The sequence below is a fragment of the Suricata suricatta genome, chromosome 9, assembly GCF_006229205.1.
Source record: "Suricata suricatta isolate VVHF042 chromosome 9, meerkat_22Aug2017_6uvM2_HiC, whole genome shotgun sequence".
In the NCBI taxonomy this organism is placed as follows: Eukaryota; Metazoa; Chordata; class Mammalia; order Carnivora; family Herpestidae; genus Suricata; species Suricata suricatta.
This window is the reverse complement of record NC_043708.1, coordinates 124,660,620-124,677,008: the sequence shown is the minus strand read 5'-3', so window position 1 is coordinate 124,677,008 and position 16,389 is coordinate 124,660,620. Positions and strand designations below refer to the sequence as shown.

Here is a 16,389-nt window from a genome sequence, read left to right as displayed (position 1 = left end):
CATAAACAAAAATTAACTCAAACTTAAATCAAAGACTTAAATATAAAACCTAAAACCCTTAGAAATAAACAGGGAATAAGCTTAATAACATGGAATTTGTCAATCATTTCTTGGATTTAACACTAAAGGCAGAAGCAGCAAAAGAAAAAAAAACAGATAAATTAGACTTTATAAAAATTAAAGAATTTTGTATGGTGCTCAGTCAGTTGAATATTAATTCTTGATTTTGGCTCCAGGGTCCTGGAATCAAGCTCTATGTCAGGCTCCACTCTGATCATGGATCCTGCTTAAGAGTCTTTCTCTCCCTCTCCCTCTCCCCCTCTTCCCTTCCTTTTTTTAAATTTTTTTAATGTTTTATTTATTTTTGATACAGAGAGAGACAGAGCATGAGAGGGGGAGGGGCAGAGAGAGAAGGAGATACAGAACCAGAAGCAGGCTCTAGGCTCTAAGCTAGCTGTCAGTACAAAGCCTGACATGGGGCTCGAACCCATGAACGTGAGATCTGACCTGAGCCGAAGTCAGAGGCTTAACCGACTGAGCCACCCAGGCACCCCTGCCTCCTTCCCTTCCTTTGAGTGCTTTCTCTCTCTCTCTAAAATAAAATTAAAAAATTAAAGAATTTTGTGCATCAGAGTGCAGAATCAACAGAGTAAAAAGGCAACCCACAGAATGGGAGAAAATGTTGGCAAATCATATGCATGATAAAGGGTTAATACCTGGAATATTTTGAAAATTCAGACAACTCAACAACGAAAAAACATACAACTCAATTAAAAAATGTGCAAAGGACTTTAACAGTTACTTTTCCAAAGAAGCAATACAGATAGCTAATAAGTACATTAAAAGATGTTCAACATCACTGATCTTTAGGGAAATGCAGATCATAACTACAATGAGATACCATCTCATACTCATTAGGATGGCTACTATTAGAGAAACAAACCAGAAAGGATTATCAAGACTGTGGATTGTTGGGGGAATGCACTGCTGCTGGGAATGTAAAATGGCGTAGCCATGGTGGAAATGGTATGGTATGACAGTACCTCACAAACTTAAAAATAAAATTACCAGCTGATTCAGCAATTCTACTGCTGGTATCCACTCAAACTGAAAGCAGGGTCTCAAAGAGGCATTTGTACACACCCATGGCCATGGTGGCATTATTTGCAGTAGCTAAAATGTGGAAGCAATGATATCTATTGTCGGAAGAATGATGAACTGAATGTGCATTACACATTTAATGGAGTATTATTTAGCCCTAGAAAATAGATTCTGCAATATGTTTCAACATGGATAAACTTTGAGGGCATTATTCTAAGTAAAATAAGTCACAAAAAGATCAATACTGTATGATTTCACTTATAGGAGGTACTCAGGGTAGTATAATCTGCAGAGATAGAAAAATGGAGTAGTGGTGGCCAAAGGCTGGGGAAAGGGCAGAATGGGGAGTCACTGCCTCATGGCTATAGAATTTCAGTTTTACAAGATGGAAGAGTTATAGAAATGGATCGTGGTGAAAATGCTCAATACGATTAAATACCACCATACACTCTAACATGATGAACATGATAACTTTTATGTTATGTGTATTTTACTACAACACAACAACTAGGGAGAGGGGGAGACAAAGGACTTTTATAGACTAAATTTAAATGACTAAATTAAATGACTCAAATTAAAATGACTGAGTAAACCAAATGTTAGCAAGCATGTTCATCACATGGAGACTAATGCATTGATGGTGTGAGTGTAAGATGGCCCAGTCCCTTTGGAAGTTAGTGGTTTCCAACAAATCTACCTACCTACCCCAGGAAAGAGTAATTATACTACTAGTAATTATACTATGCTCTCCCCAAGTTAAAATACATGACCACCAAAAAACTGATAGAATTATGTTAGAATGTTCCTATCAGTTTTATTCACAATAGCCCAAATCCAGAAATAACCAAATGCCCATCAACAAGTGATTGGATCAACAATCTGTAGCATATCCATTCAATAAATTAAAACACAGCGGGGTGCCCAGGTGGCTCAGTTGTTAAACGTTCCACCCTTGATTTCATTCAGGTGATGATCTACCTCACGGTGCATGGGTTTGAGGCCCATGTTGGGTTCTGTGCTGACAATGTGAAGTCTGCTTGGGATTCTCTTTCTCTCTCTTTCAAAATAAATAAATGAGCTTAAAAAAAGGAAAACAAAAGACCAGCCTTTAAAAATTAATCAACTCATTAATTAATCAAATAAATTACTTAATTAAAACATGGCAATGAAAAGAGCTCCTGTTACACTCAACAACATTGATGTAACTCAAAATCATGTTGAATGAAAAAAGAGAAACATAAAAGTGTAACCATTCAACGATTCTATTAGATGAAGTTCAAGAACAATCAAAAGTAATCTATAGAGATAGAAATCAGAACAATGGCTGCTTCTAGGGTAAAGCATGAGAACTGACATGAAAAGGTCATGGAAGAACATTATAGGGTGATGGAAATGTTTTATGTCTTGATTGGGTTACAAGAATATATACATTTGTTAAAATGTATCAAACTGTACTCTTAATATCTCTATTTCATATTGCAATGTAAACTATACCTCCATAATTTTTATTAGTTTATGTAACTCAAATTCCAAGGAATTAATTTGTTTTGGAAACATCTGAATCCCAGAGTTCATACAGGGTCCTCAGCCTTCTCTCTCTTTCCCACTTTCTTTCCCTTCTCCCTCACTCTCTCTCCCTTTGCTGCCCCTTCCCTCCCTCTCCCTCCCTCTCCCTTCCTACCCCTCCAAACTTTTTCATTTTCCTTGCCTCTTCTTGCCTCTGTTTGGCCTTATTTTGGATCACAATGCTCCACATAGCCATTAGAAAGTTCCCACAATGCTTTTAGGGATTATTCTATAGTTCACAATTCTGGTACTAAAATGATATATTGGCTGAGCTTATTCACATAAGAGAAGATATTAATTATATCAATAGCTTACATGGATTATTTTGTATTATTTATTTATTTATTTATTTATTTATTTATTTATTTTTGAGAGAGGGGGCAGAAGGAAAGGGAAAGGGAGAATCCCAAGCAGGCTCCATGCTCTCAGTGTAGAACCCAACACAGGGTTCAATCCAACAGTGATATCATGACCTGAGCTGAAATAAGAGTCAGACGCATCCAAGCATCCCAACAGTTCTGTATTTTTATGTAGAAAAATTATATTGTCTATGAATTTCAATTCTTTCTTTTTAATATTAAAATGTATGTCTTCTCATATTTTTGTATTATCTAAAAGCTCCAACACATGTTGAATAGTAACATAAATTGTAGATATCCTTGGGGTGCCTGGGTGGCTCAGTCAGTTGAGAATCTGACTCCTGATTTTGGATCAATTCATGATCCTAGGGTCATGGGATCAATCCCCGTGTCAGGCTCAGTGTTGAGTGTAGAACCTGCTTAAGATTCTCTTTCTCCCTCTGCCCCATTCCTTAATTTATGTGCTCTCTCTCTCTATCTCTAAAATTAAAAAATGAAAAAACTGGTAGATATCGTCTTGTTCTTGACCTTAAATTGATGAATCTTAAGTATTTTACTTACTCTGTAGTATTAATAGAAACTATTTTTATTGGAATCCTTTTTAAATGTCAAGGTATAATTGACATACAGTATTATATTAGCTTCATGTGTACCACATAGTAATTTGACACTTGTATACACGGTAAAATGGTTACCACAGTAATTTCAGTTATGTAAGTCTGTCATTCTAGTTAATTCTATCATTAACTTTAAAGTTAATATAACATTACTGACTATATTCCCCATGCTGTACATTATATGCCCATGACTTATTTATTTTATAGCTAGAATTTTGTACTGCTTAATACCTTTCACCTATACCACCCCCCCATCTTAACCCTCCTCCCCTTGGGCAACCACCAATCCTTTCTCACTGTCTATGAGTCTGAGTTTTGTTTTCTTTGTTTTGCCTTTTAGAGTTCACATATAAGTTAAATCTTAAGACATTCTTTCCATAATTTATTTCAGCTAGCATAACACCTCAAGGTCTGTCCATGTTGTCACAAATGGCAAGATTTCATTCTTCATTATGGCTGAGTATGTTGTGCATATATATATGTACATATATATATAGTGTATATCTATATCTATGTCTATAATTATATCTACATACGTATATACAGATATACATTGTGTATTTCTTGATCTAAAATTATAACTATAATTATAACTATAGAGACCACTATTTCTTTATCCATTCATTCACTTAAACTTCAGTTTCTATATATTGGCTATTGTAAGTGACGCTACAATAAACTTTGGGGTGCATATGTCTTTTCAAATTGGTGTCTTTAGTTTGTTGTTGTTGTTATTGTTTTTTCCCCAAATAGAGACCCTGTAGTAGAATTGCTGGATCATATGGTAGCTCTATTTTTAATTTTTTCAGGAATATATAGAGAAATATATAGCTTTCCATAGGGGCTGCATCAGTGTCCATTCCCACCAAGAGTGCACGAAAGTTCCCTTTTCTCCACATCCTCACCAACAATTGTTATTTCTTGTCTTTTCGATAATAGCTATTCTGACAGGTATAAGGTGATCCAAGGAGAGGACTTCCAGGTTAATTAGAAGCCAGACCTTCAGGCAGTAGCTTTCAAAGTATGCAAATATATACAGATCGGGGGGGGGGGGCAGTCATAATCTCTGCTGGGCTTCAAAACGGGAGAAGGGGCAGTATCTCTTGGGTGACAGTTGCAAAACTCAAGGCTCCAGAGGAGTGTATAAGCTTTTCTCTGGGAAGTTTTGTTGAGCTAGAGCAAGGCCAAGAGGATGCACAAGTATGGTACTTGTTTCCTGGGAAACAAGCTTTTAGATAGGTGGAAAGCCTGAAGCCTTTCCCTTAGGTTGAAGGTCCATGCTAAGTAAATAGGCCTTTTTCTCAGGAACACCAAGGTTGTGTTTCACTCTGTTGCTTGTGCAGTGCCATAGGGAAGGTAGCCTGCCAAGAGCTGTCTTTCTGTTTTTATACTCCTATGGAGCTTTAGAAACCAGCCCCCTTGGCCACCAGACTGGCGATCAAGGTGTCCCCTGTGTGGATTGTGTTCAGAGGATTAAGCTATGAAGTGGGGGAAGTCTGTGATCAGTCATGCTGGCTGGCCCCAGCCAGGGAGCTTGGAAGTGTAACAACTGTCTGTGCTTTCTGGCCTCAGCAAGTGCCATGACCACTGGTCCATACCCATCTCAGAAAGGAGGCAGAAGGGTGCCTTGTCCAAGCTTGCTTGTCTGTGCAAGCAGGTTATGTGAAAAGATTAAAAATGGCGTCTTTCAGTACCTCCATCTCCAGGGAGTGTCTCAACTTTCCTCCACCCTTCTGGGCAGTAATCCTAGATCAGTAAATAAATCTCTTTCACATATAGCCTAGGTGCTCAAACTCCTGGTTTTTGGGAGGTTTTTTTGGTTGTTTTTTTCCTACTGGGTCTTAGAATGAGCAAGACCACATGGAAGCCCTTCAGGAGGGGAATCTCAGTTTCTTGTAACACTTTGGACCAACAGATGATAGCTATATTGGCTTTCCAAGCCACAAATCCTGGGGGCTCATCTCTTTGATCCAGATCCTAGGGGCTGGGTGCTTGAGGTGGGGCACCAACCATTATTCCTCTAGGAGCAGTGTCTGTTTGTTGAGCTCTCTCCCTATTGTGTGTTGCAATGTTAGAGATGGGAATCTTTTCAAAACTATGAGTCTGACTCTCCTACCCACCTCAGTGTGATTCTTTTATCTTTTATTATACAGAGAAGTTCATCTCCTTTTCCCTCTTTAGGAAGGAAACTATTCATATGTAGCTATAGATTTGATGTGTCTGTGGGAGGAGATAAGTTCAGAAAGTTCCTGCACCACCATCTTGGACCCCTTTCAATTCAGTAGAAACCATTTAACCAGGTAAAGAAGTGCCTTGGCAATTATAGTGGACTAAAAGTTGTTAGGTTTTTTTTTAGTCAAAAATAGTGTTGAATTTTATCTAATATTTTTTATTAGATACTAATATATCTCTACTAAGATTTTAATGTGTTTTTCATTAATCTGACAATTTAGTAATCACATTAATAAATATTCCACCATCACCACATCCTTTTAACCCTGGGTTAAACTCTACTGCTTTATGATATATAATTTTTGTTTTATTTTTTTTAATGTTTATTTATTTTTGAGCTAGAGAGACAGAGCCTGAGCACAATAGGGGCAGAGAGAGAGAGACAGAGAGAATCCCAAGCAAGCTCCATGCTCACAGCATGAAGCCCCATGCAGGGCTCAAACCCATGAACTGTGAGATCATGACCTGAGCTGAAATCAAGAGTTGGATGTTTAGTCAGCTGAACCACCCAGACACCCCTAATTTTTGTTTTAATTTTATTTTCTTGACTTGTGTTGGCTCATTCATTTTTAGCCTTTTTTACTTCCCAAAATAAGCACTTAAGACTCACATTTCACTCTAAAATACTCCTGTAGCTACATTTACAGGTTTTGTTGAATAAAACTATTCTTGTTGCTTAGTTCCTTATTTCTAAATACGTCAGTGATTTCTATTTTGATTTTTCCTACAACTCATCTGTTATTAAGACGTGTATTTTACCTTCTACATTAGTGCTTACAATAGGCAGATTTGAAGATGTCCTTCAGTGACCCCACCTCCTGATACACATGCCTTTCTGTAGTCTCCTCTCTGTGAGTATGGCTTCTAGAATTCTTCTTTAAGAATCCCCTCCTAATATATTACAGTAAAATGATAGAATAGCACTTCTTAAGTTCAGTTATAATCAGATTGCCTTCTATCTTGGGCCCTCTCTCTTGCTTGGTCACTCTACAGGAAGCCAGGTGCCATTTTGGGAGTTGCCATTCCATGTGGCCTATATGGCAAGAAGCTGAGAGAAGCTTCTAACAACTGACTCTTGCCAATAACCATGTGAATGAGTTTGGAAGTAAGTTCTCCCCAGATCTTGAGGCACCTGCAGTCCTAACGATTTGATTACACTTTCTTGAAAGAATTTGAGTCAAAACCTCCAAAAGTTGTGCTTGAATTTTGTAGAAACTGTGAGATAAGAAATGTTTGTTTTAAGCACCAAATTTTGATCTGATTTGTTACATAGCAATTTTGGTTTGTGAAAGTGGAATGCTACTATAAAGAAAAACTTAAAATATGGGACGGGTTTTAGAACCACATAGTGAGCTTTGTGAAGAGTGTTCATAAAAGCTTAAAGTGCCTTGGTCACATTGTACCTAGAATTGTGGACTTCGAGGACACTGCTGATGGGAAACCCAAAAGACATGAAGAGGTAAGAGTGAATGATTTCTTCTATTTCAATTCATAAACAAATAAATAGTTTATACCTGGGGCACCTGAGTGGCTCACTCGGTTAAGTGTCTGACTTCAGCTCAGGTCATGATCTCACAGTTTGTGAATTCGAGCCCCACTTCGGGCTCTTTGCTGACAGCTCAGAGCTTGGAGCCTGTCTTCAGATTCTGTGTCTCCCTCTCTCTCTGACCCTCCCCTGCTCACGTTGTCTCTCTCTGTCTCTCAAAAATAAATAAAAAACATAAAAAAATAAAAAAGAAATAGTTCACACCTGCTAATACAAATATCTTTGATCTTCCACAATGATAATCACTATCAATAACATATATAATTCTTGACTATATATTACTAATGTGCTCTTGTTAATTTCAACCCTTGTAATAAAATGTAGGTTTTCTAAAAAAACTGAGAAGTTTGAAAACCTTGTATCTTGATCTTGACAGCTTCCAAATATTTAAAGATCTCTGATGAGATTGATGTTGATATTAACAAATATACACTTTTGATATTGTGTACTGAGATGTGCTAATATTTGCATGATCTGCATAACTTAGCAATCCAATCTTTTCTAAAAAACAGTGCATGTTGTTACAAAATCATGCATGGGTCAAAGAACCATTTAAAGTACAAGTTAAAATACTGGATGTTAAGGTAGCAGAATTTGAAAATTTCACTGATATGTTATCAAAGCATCATATTCAAAAGTATGTGTAAACCCTATTAAAAAGTCTACTCTTTTCTAGCTATGGATAGCCGACAAACCAGAATTCCTTTATATATTTTAATTGAAGTTATATATCACAACTGATTGATTGCAGAAGCAGTATTGAGACTTGCTGACTTTTGTAAGGCCACACATTAAGTAAATTGTTATGTGTAACTGTCAGTGCTTATTTTTTTAATTTTGGAAAATACAGCTATTTTCACAAAGATAAATCATTCATGTTAACATTAATGAATTTATTATTGTTACTTTTTAGAAAATTTGTAAATGTTTTTATTTATTTTTGAGAGAAAGAGAGACAGCGTGAGCAGGGGAGGGTCAGAGAGAGAGGGAGAAACAGAATCTGAAGACAGGCTCTAGGCTCTGAGCTAGCTGTCAGCACAAAGCCCAATGTGGGGCTCGAACCCACGAACTGTGAGATCATGACCTGAGCTGAAGTTGGACACTTAACCAACTAAGCCACTCAGACACCCCTATTGTTGTTACTTTTAAATGAGTTAATAGTTAACGAAATATTAAAATGTTCAGATTGATTTAGATCATAATAAATACCAACAGATAAAATCCACTTCAAGGAATGCCCTTTGTAGAGGTCAGTAATTTTTAAAAGTGTAGGGAGTCCTAAGACCAACATTTTTAGAACTATTATATTAGCTTACTAAGACAATGAAGAGTCCAATGATGTAAAAACTTTCTTAACTTTGTTAGATCCCAATGTTTTCCAAATTTTCCTACATTTTCTTTCCAATTATATCTCTTTGCCTCTAGCAATATATATTCTATAAGAGAGAGTTTTAAATTGTTTTGCATAGAAAATAGATGGAACCCTGTGATTCTTAAATCGTTAATCTTCAAAACCCAGATATCTTTGGAAAAAATTTCCTCATTTAGTTCCATCATTTCCCCCAGAGATCCTTCATGTTGTTAGCCAAAAGAGAATTCGTGATGAATGCTATCTTTTGTCTACTTCTGTAGTAAAGAATTTAGCCTTGCCCAAAGAGAGGCCCAGCCTTTGCCCTTGGCTTCTGAAAAGTAATCTCTAAGCCCCTAGAAGGTCATGGCTGATAGGAGTTATTTTCTTAGAGGCCTTGCTTCACACTGGATAGTCTAGCAACATGACCTATGTTGGGCCTGATCACACTAGAAAGACAAACCAATGTGACTTAGAGTGGAGGCTTTGGGTCACACCCAGAGGAACTGGAGCCCGGAGAGTGAAATCAGCTACATGGGCAACTTTTCTTGCCTAAATAATGGAATCCCAATAAAAAAAATCCAGACTCTAGGATTCAGGTGAGATTCCTTGGCACATTGGCCAAGTATTTGTGCACATTGGCATCAATCCCAGGAGATGGATTGATAATTCTGTCCTGATTCCATGGACAGATGATAATGGAAGCTACCCATCTGGTCCTCTGCCTTCCATGCTTCTTTCCTTGGATAATTTCAATCTGTATTCTTTCCTTGTCTTCAATCATAACCATGAGCATAATGGTTCTCCATAATGGTAAGCTTTATGGCTTTGTCTAGCGAGTTAGTGAACTTGAGAGTGGTTTGGGGAAGCCCTCAAACTTGTAATTGGTGTCAGAATTCAGGATGGTGTTGGGTAGATTGGTCCCTGTATCTTTGCAATTGGCTAAATTCCTTTGCACCACCCAGACCTAGTCCTCCACTTCTTTGTAAAACAAAGAAAAAAAAGAAGAAAATATTTTGTTCTCATAGCCATGGACACCTCTTGATCTCAAAGACAGTAGATCTCTTCTTCAATGCCTACTGTGATGTATACTAAATATCAGTAATTCCTTTCTCATTGGCCAGTGATGAGTCTGGTGGTATCCATAGGCCCTACATCTGGTCAATAAGATACAAGTAAAGTCTCATAAGTGAAGCTTAAATAAGAAAAGCCTTTATTTAATTAAGTCAGAATGCAGATGTAATACTAGAGTTGTAGCAACATTCTTGGAACCATTGGGCATTAAACCTAGAGATGAAAGCTAACATGACAAGAATGGCAGAGAAGAAAGACAAAAAAGGCTTAAAAGAACTGTGTGAGGTGGATGAATATATTAAAAAACAAACAAAAAAAATCAGCACTTGTCTGAATTAACTACTAGGATGTATGTTAAACATGTTTACAACCTACTTCAATAAGCAAGCCCTCTGTTTTGTTATGGAATGCTGTTTATTAAACTTTTTTACATAAAATGTTAACTTAGAAAAAAAGATGTTAAAAAACTATTTAATGTCAGTATTTCACCTCTCCAAATATAGTTGCATGTCTATCAGATCTAAAAAATACAGCCAGAAAAGCAAAGCAAAATTAGTAAGTGAAGGGAAAATGTGAGGTCTTAGTGAACCAGTTAACAAGGGACTGGAAAGGGGGCAACATGTTATTAGTATCAAAGAATACTTTATGTTAATGTTTTGAAAATTGCTAAACTGTAAAATGAATGTACACATGAGAATTTACTTAAGAGACTACCCAAGCATTCGAAAATTCACTTGAATTCTCTCCTGACCCTAAGCATACTTTCTTCAAGTTTGAATTGTTCTTGTCTCTCTTCTAATTTGATTCTCATTTACTCCCACCTAAAGCAGCTATGCCCAAAGTCATTGTCTGGCAAACTAGATTTGGAAACCTGACATTTGTTTGGCGTGATAGTCCTGGGTATTATCAGTACCACCTGAATTGTCTGGTGGAGCCTCAATATGGCCTTCTAGTTGGCAGTGATCTCAAGAGGTGAGCTAGAAGCAGGAAGGATTATAGGAATGAGTCCACTCTCCAGCTCACTCTACCCTTATCAGTCTGTGTGATCTTGGGTGACTCTCAGGCCATTTCTGCTTGTGCTTTGATGAACAGGGGAGGGACACTGCTGGCTGGTTTCTCATCACTCTCTAAAAGTTACATTCGTAACTGGTTTAAAGATTCTCAAAAACTCCAAATATAATAATATTCTATTAATGGTCCAGGAAGTATAAACATGTATCCAAGAATTTTGGGACTCAGGCAAAATTAGAAAAGTAGTATGTATTTTGAATTGTCCTAAGCTCTAGGAATTGCCTGTGTTTCAACTCTTACATTCTGTCCCTAAACTTAACCCTAACCCTAACCCAAATCCCTAACCCCTAACCCTAACCCTAATCCTAACCCTAACCCTAACCCCTAAACGCTAACCCTAACCCTAACCCTAACCCCTAACCCTAACCCTAACCCTAACCCTAACCCCTAACCCTAACCTTAACCCTAACCCTAGATGAAATCTAAATACATCCTCTAAGAAAAAGTAATATTTAATATCACCTAACTTCAGAGTGACCATAAAAAGTTAGGGAATATGCTGCTGAAGCCAATTGCTGAATATCAGAATTAAGTCCAAAAGAACAAATGCCAGATTGGCTGAAGTAGGATGTCCAAAGTCAAAGGTAATTGTTGAAATGATTAGAACAAAGGCACAGAGCCAAAGAGACGTGAATTAGGGAGCTAACAGAGCATAGAAGCAGATTATAGAGGATACAATGGGAAGTGGCCCATTTAAAAAATGGCTGAGTGTTTACATAATTCTATCAAAGATTTATGTGGGCAGTTGAGGCCCATTTGCAAATTCTGACTCCACTGAATCTCAAGACATGAGATCTGGATGATAATTATTTCTGTTCTATCAGGATTTACAGTCTAGTCTGCCTTTAAGTTCTCAAAAGCATCATTTATATAAGAGTATCTGTGTCTACACAAGAATGAGTTGCATTATTAAGAAGATGTACAAATTTCATAAAAGGAGATTTACATAGTTTCTGAGGAATAAGCATGACCATCGAAGGGTCCAACCCTCAAAATTCTGACATAGAAGGCTGGTAAGAGGCACAGAGAAGTAGGGTAGGATGAGGAGAGCAGAAAAAAGGCACCCTTTGTTGGGTGTTGGATTAAGGCTATTGAATTTGAAGCCTTTCATCAAGTGTCCATATCTGAAAATGCCATGAATATAACTAGAATGCCAGGGAAAGATTTAGGTAAAGAAGAGAACCATGCCAATCTGTGATTCAAGTGTAATTCCTCAAGCCAAGGATACAAAATCACTCTACCATGATTTAACTCAAATTAACAAAACTAACCAGTGGGACTCATCCCAGGCTGCCCATCAGAAACACAGAGAAACTTTCTGAAACCACAAATTCCTGAAACCACAACACCCCACACCAATGGAATCTGGATCCCCACAAAGAAATCTATGAATCAGGGTACTACTGAATAAAAGTAAAAGACCCATCTTAAAATGGCTTAAATAAGATGAGTTGTTATCTTACCCAAGTAATTCAGGAGAGCAGTTCAAGGACGACTAACAACCCAGAAACATGGTAAGAGATCCAAAGGTTCTCCTCACTATCATCTTCAGTGTGTTGGTTTTTTCTCTGTTTGACAACCTCAGACTGGCTCCTCATGGTCCCACAATGGTTACTGCAGCTCGTATCTTTACACTACATGACCACAACCAGGCCATGTTCCTTGGTCCTCAGTTTCCCCATTTGACTTATCCTCACTCCCCTTTGACCAGAATTGCATCACAAATCCATTTCTAAATAACCCCTGGTTATTAAATAAAACTAACATAATCTGTAACCAAGTAAGTTTCTCCATCCTACATTTGGGCAGGATCCAGTCTCATCTGATGCATATGGCTGCCTTGTTACCAAGGCGTGCTATGAAGAAGTACCAGTTGGATAGGTGACCAAAAATGTCCATCACAACCTGCATTTTCTTTTTTTTTTTATTTTTTAAATGTTTTATTTATTTTTGATACAGAGAGAGACAGAGCATCAGAGGGGGAAGGGCAGAGAGAGAAGGAGACACAGAACCAGAAGCAGGCTCCAGGCTCTGTTCTAGCTGTCAGCACAGAGCCCGACGCAAGGCTCGAACCCACGAACGTGAGATCTGACCTGAGCCAAAGCCAGAGGCTTAACCAACTGAGCCACCCAGGCGCCCCACAACCTGCATTTTCAAAGATTCCCTGGTAAATTGCAGGCAGCACAATTTTGTAAAAAAGCAATTTCTCCAGTTTTTTTATTTCATTAGGCTGTATTTCACCAAGTGATTAAATATTTAAGAGCAAAGGGTTGTAGAGTGGTCCTTTCTCCTATCCTACACAGAAATCTATGTCACTCCAGAATATGATTCATTTAGGAGGACTGGGGGTATGACTGTTGTCCTGCTCAAAGTGACGGCCACTTTCAGTGAGGTTGGCATGCCCCTCTCAAACAGTGCTACAAGCAGAGAATACAAAATAAAGGTTAAAGGCAAGTATTTCATTAGTACCCTGGAAGACCATTTTGTCACTCCCACAAATATTGGGATTGGGATGTGATGACATTGCAAGACAATGGAAGTTTTCAGGGGCAGATTGGGCAAGAGCAGAAAATACAAAGCTTAATCATATGCATCTGTTTCAAAAGCAAGAGATCATTTGGGAAATTTTAAAAAGACAAACAAACAGAAAGATGATCCATGGATGAATAGACAGGAAATATTCATTATTTGCAGATTCTATATTTGTCAGTTCTCCTACTTGTCAGAATTGATTTGGAACCCCACCCACATCAATACCTGCCGCACTTTTGTAGTCATTTGTAGTTTTGGACAAAGTGACAAAAACTTGGAGTCACCTGACTCCTGACCTGACGGTGACCAATGATACTCTGCCTTCTTGTTTCAGCTCTCATACTATAAATGAGTGTCCTTTTCACCCTCATCTCATTAGTTTTTGTACTTGTGTGTCTTCCGTTGATGATTTCATTGTTTAAAATGCCCTCCAAGGCCTAGTGTTGAGTTTCTAAGCAGTGTTTCTAAGTACAAGAAGGCTGTCATGTGCTTCATAGGAGAAATATGGGTACTCTGGAAACTTCACTCGATCACAATAATGGTTAGTCGTAAGTGCAATGTCATCAAATAAATAATAGCTATTAAATAAGATTTTTTAAATGCTTAATCCTTTATTTTGAGAAAGAGAGCACATGTGCATGAGTGAGCTTGGGGTAGAGAGAGAGTGGGAGAGAGAGAATCCCAAGCAGGTTCTGCACTGTCAGCAGACAGCCCAACACGGGGCTTGATCCCACAAACTGTGAGATCATAATCTGAGCCGAAATCAAGAGCAGGACACAATCAACTGAGGTGCCCAGGCATCCCTGTTAAATAAGACTTTTTAAACAAAAACGTGAATAAAAGAGGCTGCATATTGATTGGTTGACAAAAATGTGACCAGAGGCTGGAAGCCACTTCTGAAGTAAGGCAGGGGCCTCCTGCCTTCAGATGGCGACCTATGTCTACCCTCTAACTCCCGACTTGTATCAGGAGTGACTTGACTTCTTATGCTAAAAATATGCAAATTGTACCTTATGAAAAAACTTATTCTAGAAGTGTCTTCTTTTGTGATTATAGGAGCAAATATTACATTTCTCGAGAAACCTGTTTTTCTTCCTCTCAAGAAAACAAGCTAGTGACCCCTGCTCACAAGAGAACTAACTCTTGCCTTTGCTATACTAAAAACATTTCCTTGTATTTGAATGCTAAAGATCCCTTCCTTCCCCATGTGATTAGTATCTAGTCACCTACTTCAATCACTATTGATAAAGGTTATGCATGAGTCTACCATCTATATTCTGGGAAATTTTTACATACCAAAGAATTTGTCATCAGGAATCATTGTCTAAGGCAATTGCCACTTCTTTTTTGTACCCCATACATTTTTTCAATAAATAAAGCTGAGTCTCCCAGTCAGAGCAGAGATGCCTGCCTGGTGATCAGAAAGAAGCCAAGGCTCTCTCACTCCCATTTTGCTGACACCGTCCATCCTTCACGGAGCCCTGGACCTGCTGGAGCTAGACTCTGGCAACCAGAGACTCACAGAAACCCAACTCCCTATTTCCCTTAGAGGCAAGGGTTCTTCTACATTCAGCAAGTGTTCACATTTTATAGAACAAAACTACCATGCTCACTTCGGCAGCACATATACTAGAACAAAACTACCATAAATAATGAGAATTGACTGAAGATAGGTGAGTGTTTGAGTGTGTATGTGTGTATATATATATGTGTAATATTAATTATATCTAAATGATATATAACTTACTACATATACTACTATATCAAATATTATATATAATAAATATAATAATGAGAATTGACTTGTGTATATATATGTATATATATACATATATATACACACAATCTCTAGAATTTTTCTTTTTCAGAGAGCATTATAATCCCTTTGCATTTCCCTGTAGTACCTCTGCATTGTCAGATATATATACACACACACACACACACACACACGCACACACACACACCTTCTTATAGGCCAGAGTCGAGAATTTTATATAAGGGGTTGGCTAGATGGGATCTGGGTACACAAAGAAGAAAAAACAAACGCTGTGTTAAATAACCCAAAGGTAATAAGTAGAAGGTAAATGAGGTAAATGATGGCTGTGGATATTGGAACCTGGTGCAAGAAGAGGGGCTCCCTGGTGCTCAGGCTCAGAGCTCCAAGAAGAGAACATGGCTCAAGGGACTCGGCCCTATCCCAAGCCATATTGAGGTGGATCTTGTCAGAGGCAAGTGAAATTAGGGGGCAGGAAACAACTGCATAGTTGAAGCAATACTGAAAGGGCCAGGAGGCAGACAGGCAAGACCCAGTCCTTCCTTCCTCCTCCAGCCTTGGCACGCCTCTCTATTGCCTCCTATTGGCAGAGCCTATAATAGGGGCCAAGAGGGGACCCTGACAAAGTAGAAATGTGGTTTTAGTCTCCCTCTCAATATCACAGAAGGCGGCATTCTTTGAAGCTGAGAGACAGAATTCAAAGGACTGGCATTGCATTCATGTTCCCCTCACATCCAATAATATATACTTAGGGAAACACTATTCTAGTCCAAATTCACTCAAGGAACAGACTAAGTTATATACTATCTGCCTGGGGAATACTTGGCACTGATCACTTAAAAAAAAAAGAAAGAAAAACCAATATAAACATTTTAAGATACAAAAGAATGTTGGTCTAATGATTACTCTTACGTAGTCCATCTAAATTATCTCTTGATTAACCCAGAAATATAATCGATTTATTTCTGATATGCATGCTGTTAGTTTACTAGAAAGGTCACTAGAAAATAAAACAGATAGAGAAAGATTAAAGTGTATTTACCTTCTTCTCTGTATGTCTCACACCAACCATTGGACAGAAGCAGTACAGTTTTGATCTGAAACATGAGAAAACAGAATAAGTAATCATACATCGTATTTCAGAGAATTCTAGTCCTGGGTTTACTCTG

The 16,389-nt window shown here is 38.0% G+C and overlaps 2 long non-coding RNA genes across 2 annotated transcripts in view; one reads left to right on the top strand and one right to left on the bottom strand.

Annotated features, from left to right (window-relative positions):
* Positions 1-6,928: 6,928 nt before the first annotated feature.
* Positions 6,929-16,389, top strand: part of LOC115302693 — a 24,877-nt gene continuing 15,416 nt past the window's right edge. The window contains exons 1-2 of the long non-coding RNA XR_003913593.1: positions 6,929-6,980; positions 7,283-7,334. This is a non-coding gene — a long non-coding RNA (uncharacterized LOC115302693). The remainder of the gene's footprint in view (positions 6,981-7,282; positions 7,335-16,389) is intronic.
* LOC115302692 overlaps positions 16,279-16,389 on the bottom strand; it is a 23,382-nt gene continuing 23,271 nt past the window's right edge. The window contains exon 3 of the long non-coding RNA XR_003913592.1: positions 16,279-16,317. This is a non-coding gene — a long non-coding RNA (uncharacterized LOC115302692). The remainder of the gene's footprint in view (positions 16,318-16,389) is intronic.